This window comes from Pteropus vampyrus, unplaced genomic scaffold (assembly GCF_000151845.1).
Source record: "Pteropus vampyrus isolate Shadow unplaced genomic scaffold, Pvam_2.0 Scaffold337, whole genome shotgun sequence".
NCBI classification, from domain to species: domain Eukaryota; kingdom Metazoa; phylum Chordata; class Mammalia; order Chiroptera; family Pteropodidae; genus Pteropus; species Pteropus vampyrus.
The window spans coordinates 1,315,501-1,323,892 of NW_011889118.1; the positions used below are offsets into that span (position 1 = coordinate 1,315,501).

Below are 8,392 nucleotides of genomic sequence, written 5' to 3' on the forward strand. Positions count from 1 at the left end.
CATCTGAGGAAGACACACCTGAAAGGCAGACTGAGCAGGCACCAGAACCCTGCTAAAGGGAATCCTGCTCTGTAGAGTTGGCCCCTCACTGTTCAATCCTCACAACCAATCACTCGAAGGATCAATCCCTTCCATCAACATGCAAATAGCAACCAAGCCTCAACTACAACAGGAGGGCACACATAACCCACACAAGGGACACATCTTGAGCACCTGGCTCCGATGACCAGGGAAGACTGTGCCACTGGGCCACACAGGACACCTGCTACATAAAACCACTCTGCTAAAGACTGAGAGACTTAGGAGTCCTACCTAATACATAGAAAGAAATACAGGGAGGCAAACAAAATGGGAAGACAAAGAAATATGTCCCACAGGAAAGAACAGAACAAAGCTCTAAAAAAAGAACTAAACAAAATGGAGACAAGCAATATACCAGATGCAGAGTTCAAAACACTGGTTATAACGATGCTCAAAGAATTTAGGAGAAGAATAGATAAACTCAGTGAGACTTTAACAAATAAATAGAAAACATAAAAATGGAAATGGGAAATATAAAAGGGAACTGGTCAGAAATGGAGAATACAATATCTGAGATGAAGAATACATTAGAGGGAATCAACAGATTGGATGAAGCAGAGGATCAAATCAGTGATAGAGGATGGGGTAGCAGAGGATGCCCAATCAGAACAGCAACAAGAAAAAAGAATCAAGAAAAAGGAAGATAGTTTAAGGGATCTCTAGGACAAAATCAAGCATAACAACATTCACATCATTGGGGTACCAGAAGGAGAAGAGAGAGAGCAAGAAATTTAAAACCTATTTGAAGAAATAATGACAGAAAACTTCCCTAACTTGGTGAAGGAAATAAATATACAAGCCCAGGAAGCTCAGAAAGTTCCAAAAAAGATAAACCCAAATCGGCTCACACCAAGACATATCATAATAAAAATGCCAAAGGTTAAAGACAAAGAGAGAATCTAAAAAGCAGCAAGAGAAAAGCAGTTAGTTACCTACAAGGGAGCTCCCATAGGACTGTCAGCTGATTTCTCAACAGAAACTTTGTAGGCCAGAAGGGACTGGCAGGACATATTCAAAGTAATGAAAAGCAAAGATCTAATTAATCTACCCAGCAAAGCTATCATTTTAAATTGAAGGACAGATAAAGAATGTCCCAGACAAGAAAAAGCTAAAGGAGTGCATTACCGCCAAACCAGTATTATGAGAAATGTTAAAGGGACTTCTGTAAGAAGAACGAGAAATAAAAAGACCAAAAATATGAATAATAAAATGGCAATAACTACATATCTATCCACAATTGCTTTAAATGCAAATGGATTAAATGCTCCAATCAAAAGATAGGATGGCTGAATGGATAAGAAAACAAGACTCTTACATATGCTACCTACAAGAGACTCACTTTGGATTAAAAGACACACACAGAATGAAAGTAAAGGGATGAAAAAACATATTTCATGAAAATGGAAATGGAAATTTTTTTTAAAAAGAGTGTTTATACCAGACAAAATGGACTTTAAAACAGAGGTTATAACAACAAAGAAGGATGCAGTAATCCCGCTTCTGGGTATTTATCTAAAAAAAACCCAAGTACTACTTTGAAAAGACGTGTGCATCCATATGTTCGTTGCAGCAGTATTTACAATAGATAGCCAAGATATGGAGGCAAGCTGGTGTCTATCAATGGATGAATGGATATATACCATGGAATATTAGTCAGCCATAAAATAAACAAACAAATAAATAAGTTAAATCTTTACATCTGCAACAACATGGTTGGACCTAGAGAGTATTGTGCTGAATGTAGCAAGTCAGACAGAGACAGACAAATGTCATATGATTTCACTTACATGTAGAATCTAAAGAACAAAGTAAACAATAAAACAGAAAGAAATTCATAGATACAGAGAACATTTTGAGCGTTATCAGATGGGAGGAGAGTTGGGGAGGTGAATGAAAAATGGAGAACGGAGTAAGAAATACAAGTCGATAGTTACAAAATAGTCATAGGAATGTAAAGTATAGCATAGGCAATACAGTCAATAATATTATAATAACTATGTACAATGTCAGACGGGTACTAGATTTCTCAGGGTGATCGCTTCGTAAATTTTATTAATGTCTAATCACTATGTTGTACATCTAAAACTAATATAATATTGTATGTCAACTATAATCGAAAAATATTATTATTTAAAAAAATAATATTATTTTAAAATATTATTTAAAAAAATAATCAGCACTGCCTACAGATGTGACCTGGTTCAGTTTCCCAAAAGCTGGGTTGTTGGTTTGGGAGAAAGTAAAATGATAAGAGGAATGTTCATATTATTACAGGCCTATCTCAAGAAACAAGAAAAAAAAAACCTAATATTACATCTTAAAGAACTAGAAAAAAATAACAAATGAAGCTCAAGTTCAGCAGAAAGAAGGAAATAATAAAAATTAGAGCAGAATTAAATGAAATTGAGAACAAAAAGACAATAGAAAAAATTTAACAAAGAGCTGGTTCTTTGAAAAGACCAATAAAATTGGCAATCCCCTGTCTAGACCTACTAAAGAAAAAAGAAACACAAATAAACAAAATCAGAAATGAAAGAGAAGAAGTTACAACAGATACTACAGAAATATAAAGATCATAGAAGAATCCTATGAAAGATTACATGCCACCAAATTCAACAACCTAGAAGAAATGGACAAGTTATTTGAAACATATAACCCTCCTAGACTGAATCGTGAAGAAATAGAAAATCTAAATAGACTGATCAACAGTAAGGACATTGAAACAATCATCAAAAACCTCCTAAAAAGCAGAAGTCTAGGACCAGATGGTTTCACTAGTGAATTCTACCAAACATTCAAAGATGATTTAATGCCTGTCCTTCTCAAACTCTTTCAAAAAATTGAAGAAGGAGCACCTCCTAATTCATTTCATGAAGCCAGTATTACCCTGATACCAAAACCTGGTAAGAATAACACATCCCCCAAAAAATACTACAGACCGATGAATACCGATGCAAAAATCCTAAACAAAATACTAGAAAACTGAATACAATAACGCATTTAAAAAAATTATACATCGCCATCAAATAGAGTTCATCCCAAGGGCACAAGGATGGTTCGATACACAAAAATCAATCAATGTGATATACCACACAAACAAATTAAAAAATAAGAATCGGTCTATGGCCATGCCACCCTGAACATGCTCGATCCCGTGTGATCTCAGAAGCTAAGCAGGGTCGGGCCTGGTTAGTACTTGGATGAGAGACCACCTAGGAATACTAGGTGCTGTAGGAATTTAAAAAAAAAAAGAAGAAGAAGAATCATATGATCATATCAATAGATGCAGAAAAAGCATTTGACATGATACAACATCCATTTATGATTAAAACACTTAATAAAATGGGTATTGAAGTAAAATATCTCAGCATAATAAGAGCCAAAGGCCACATACAACAACCCTCAGCTAATATTATACTTAATGGTGAAAAACTGAAAGCTTTCTGTCTAAACCAGGAACAAGACAAGGATGCCCACTCTCACCACTCTTATTCAATATAATATTGGAAGCCCCTGCTATAGCAATCGGGAAAGAGAAAGAAATAAAAGATATCCAAATTGGGAATGAAGAAGTCAAATTGCCACTTTTTGCAGATGACATGATTCTCTATAAAGAAAGCACTAAAGACTCAACTAAAAAACTATTGAAACAATAAACAAATACAGTAAAGTTGCAGGATACAAATTCAATGTACAAAAATCCACTGCACTCCTATACACTAATAATAAAATTTCAGAAAAAGAAATGAAAAAAAAACCTATTTTGCAATTGCAACAGAAAGAATAAAATACCTAGAAATAACCTTAGAAAAAGTATGTAAAGGAACTATACATTGAAAACTATAAGACATTATTAAAAGACATTGAAGAACACATAAAGAAATGGAAAGATATTCCATGTTAATGGATTGGAAGAATCAATATAGTTACCTAGATTTACATATTATACAGATTTAATGTAATCCCCTTCAAAATCCCAATGGCATTTTTTAAAGAAATAGAACAAAAAATCATCAAATTTGTATGGAATCACAAAAGACTCTGAATAACCAAAGCAATCACAAGAAAAAGGAATAAAGCTTGAGATATCACACTGCCTGCCTTCGAATTATACTACAAAGTGACAATAATCGAAATAGCATGGTATTGGCAGAAAAACAGACACAAAGACCAGTGGAACAGAACTGAGAACCCAGAAATAAACCCACATATATATAGGCAAATAATTTTTCAATAAAGAATCCAAAAATATACAGTTGAGAAAAGAAAGTTTCTTCAATAAATGGTGCTGGGAAAATAAAAAAAGCCACATGCAAACGAATGAAACTAAACTGCTACCTGTCACCATATCTGAAAATTAACTCAAAACGGATCAAAGACCTAAATATAAGACCTGAAACATTAAATCACACAGAAAATAACATAGGTACTAAACTCATAGACCTTGGTTTTAGAAAGGATTTTATTAATTTGACCTCAAAGGCAAAGGAAGTAAAAGCAAAAATAAATGATTGGGACTATATCAAACTAAAAAGCTTCTTCACGGCAAAAGAAACATCAACAAAATAAAGAGGTAACCAACTGAATGGGAGAAGATATTTGCAAATAACACCTCTGATAAGGAGCAATACCCAAAATACACAAAGAACTCAGACAACTCAACAACAAAAAAACAAATAACCTAATTTATTTTTTATTTTTATTTTTATTTTTTAAATTAATTAATTATTTTTTTATGGCGACATTGGTTAATGAAATCCAATAAGTTTCAGCTGTAGATTTTAACAATAAGGCATACATATATTTGCACTGTGTGTTCACCTTCCATAGTTAGATTTCTTTCTATCACCACATAAAATAATCCAATTTAAAAACGAGCAGAGAACCTGAACAGACACTTCTCCCACATACAAACGGCCAACACGTATGAAAAGATACTCAACTTTATTAGCTGTTAGAAAAATAAAAATCAAAACCACAACGAGGTAACACCTCACACCTGTTAGAATGGCTGTTATCAACAAGACAGTAATAATAAGTGCTGGAGAGATGATGGGGGGAAAGGAACCCTCATACACTGCTGGTGGGAATGTAAATTGGTACAGCCACTATGGAAAACAATATGGAGGTTCCTCAAAAAATTGAGAATAGAATTATCATATGACCCAGCAATCCCTCTTCTACCCCCAAAATTTATCCATAAAGATCTATGCACTCCTATGTTCACTGCAACATTATTTGCAGAGGCCAAGACATGGAAAGAACCAAAGTACCTTTTGACAGATAATTGGATAAAAAAGATGTGGTACATATATACAATGCAATATTACTCAGGTATAAGGAAAGATGGAATACTGACATTTACTTCAACATGGGTGGATCTTGAGATTATCATGCTAAGCGAAATAAGTCAAATAGAAAAAATTGAGAACCATATGATTTCACTTACATGTGGGATATAAAACTGAAAGCAACAAATGAACAAGACAAACCAAAAAAACTTCCTAGACCCAGACAACAGTTTAATGGTTACTGGCGGGAAAGTGGGGATTGAGGGAGGTCAATAAGGGTAAAGGGGGTCAAATATGTGGTGATGGAAGGGAAGTTAACTTTGGCGAGTGAACACGTAATGCAATATACATATGACATATTATTGAATATTGCACTTGAAACCTATATAATTTTATTAACCAAGATCACCCCAATAAATTTAACTTAAAAAAAAGATATAGATGAAGAAACTGAAGCATTGCAAAGTTAAATGCCCAAGGTGATACCATAGATCAAATGTAAAATGACAAATAATTATTTACTATGAGATTTTTTTACTATATTATTTACTATTATTCTCTAATTGGTCCTTAATTGTCCTCTAAGTAAGTGATTTATTAAGAACTTACAAGTATTCAAGACTGCGCTCATCACTTACCACTATCTGGTACTAGATCATCTATTTGTTTGGTCTATTTATTGTCTGGCTCCCCAAAAGATCTTTGTGGTCAGAAATTTTGTCTCATCCTTCTTTTGGTATATCCAGTAATTTGAACTGGACCTGATAGAGAATAAGTACTTAATAAATATTGTTTATTTGATGGATGAGTGTTAAGTGTTCTGAGAAAGACAAACAACATAAGATATTTTCTCAAGGAAAATTTCTGAAGGAAATTTTTGTGGGGCCCTTAGATCACTGAACAATACAGACTAATGTATAAGCAAGAATGAAATTATTTAACATAGATTCATTCTGTAAAGTTGAGAAAATAGAGTAAAATGATCAGTAAATGCTATAGTGATTAAAGAAGCTTCCAAAGTGGAAATTGAACCAGACTCCAGAAGATGGAAATCTTGGGGTTTAGAATGAGGGTGAAGGCCAATGAAAATAGCCCATGAGAAGACCAGACAGACTTTCTTGCCTTTTAGGCAAGAAAATGGGAAGTAAAGTTGTAAGGGCAGGTGAATCACAGATTATGAAAGATCTCCAAGAAAAGAGAAGAGTTCAGACTTGATGTGCTGGAAACAGGAAGCCCAGAAATAACAAGATTAAAATCTTGCCTCCCAGATTAGGCTGCAGCAATTCTCTTTCTGGGTCCTTAACAAACAATGACCAGGGTTGGTCATACAGTAGTTGTTTAATTAGCACTTCTGGTTAATAAAATTTCAAAGACCTGGGTCTTCCATCAATTCTTTATTACCCACAGACCCTACTGGAAAGGGGCAATTGCATAAATTTTATTTCCCATCCATCTTTTGTGCTTTTTATCACATCTGCTGCTGTTTACAGTCCAGAAAAAAAAATGTATTACCAACAAAGTCATTGCCTCATTAGGAAGCAGGGTCTGATCCGAAACCAATTTTTCAGAACAATGACTTGTTAAGTGCTGAAAAATGCAGTGCTTAGTCATGGAGAAAAGAAAGACAGATTCACCATGCAATTTGGATTTTTTTTAAATACTAAGAGATGAGAATTTTTAACCAATCCATTATCAAGTCTCTGTTCCTTCAAAAAAAAGAAAATAGGACATGCTTTTTAGTGCACAAACAGAAAAGGTTTCCTTCCCCATGCCCCATATTTTCTTACTTAAAATTCAGAATGAATGTCAGCCTTGTAAGAAGGTGAGGAAGCTCAGAAAGGAAGGTGTGTAAAGCTCAAAATAAATCTCTTTTTGAAGGACAAACGGGGTGAGCAATTCCAGGTGAGGGTACGATGAGCACAGTCCTCCAAGGCCACCTATGGCTGCTGATTTCTCCAAAGAAGGAAATAAGGTCCAGCTGTTGAAAGGAGGAATTATGAAATTCGGAGAATGAGAAATCACCTGCAAATATCAAAGTGAAATGGACCAAAGGTGATGTCCAGTTTACTTAAGAAGTAATCTCCGAATAAATCAGTGGGAATAACTTTCATTCTACCACTCACATGGTCCCTTTTAAAAGATAAATAGATAGAAAATGGAAAGTTATTTGACTCCATTCATTAAGAAGACCACTGGAGGAAGAACAGTTGCAGAATACTAATGCTATAATATTGTTTTAGCATGAAATAGAAAATACCCCAAGATATTTCTTTCCATGGCCCTGAGTACATAGTACAGAATTCATTTTCTCTGTGAGCTAGTTGCTTTCCCTCTGCTCCTGGCCACAAGTTTTAACCATAACGCCAACAAATCAGTCAACGAATTTGTACCAAATATCACAAGAGATACCAGATCAGAAAATGGGAGTAGCTCTACCCAAATTTATGTTCACTTTTGGAGAAAATATCTAAAACATAGGTTCGAATTCTGTCCATCATGTCCAATTCTATCTTAAAATATAATGTAAAATGAAGAAAGCGGAAAACATCCCCGACACTGCTTTCTGGAGTTTCAAACAGTTGCTCCTTTGTCTCCAGCAGTCCCATCCTGGTTTTGTTGAAGAGGATTATGGGAATTCAGGCTTTGAGGGGCATAGCCTTAACTATCTAATGAGCAGTCATCATTCTCTCCTTTTCCCTTGCAGTTCTAAGAGTGCATGGCTGTAGGTCCACTTTTAATTTAGAGTTAACATGGTTTGGCTCTTAAATAAAAGCCATATTATGATTATATTTTTCTGTATGTATGTTGATCTCATCTCCCCAGCTACTGTAAATTGTAAATTCTTTGGAAAGATTCACTTTGGTGTCTTCCAAAATGCCTATATAAATGTTGGGCACACACCTCGAAAAGCAGTTTGGCAGTTCTTCAAAAAGTTAAATGTAAAGTTACCCTCTGACCCAGCAATCCACTCTGATATCCAAGAACAGTGGTCCCCAACATTTTGGACACCAGGGACCGGT

At 34.8% G+C, this 8,392-nt stretch overlaps 1 pseudogene; it reads left to right on the forward strand.

Moving 5' to 3' along the window:
• The first annotated feature begins 3,199 nt into the window (after positions 1-3,199).
• Positions 3,200-3,318, forward strand: LOC111730888 (annotated as a pseudogene).
• The last annotated feature ends 5,074 nt before the right edge of the window (positions 3,319-8,392 follow it).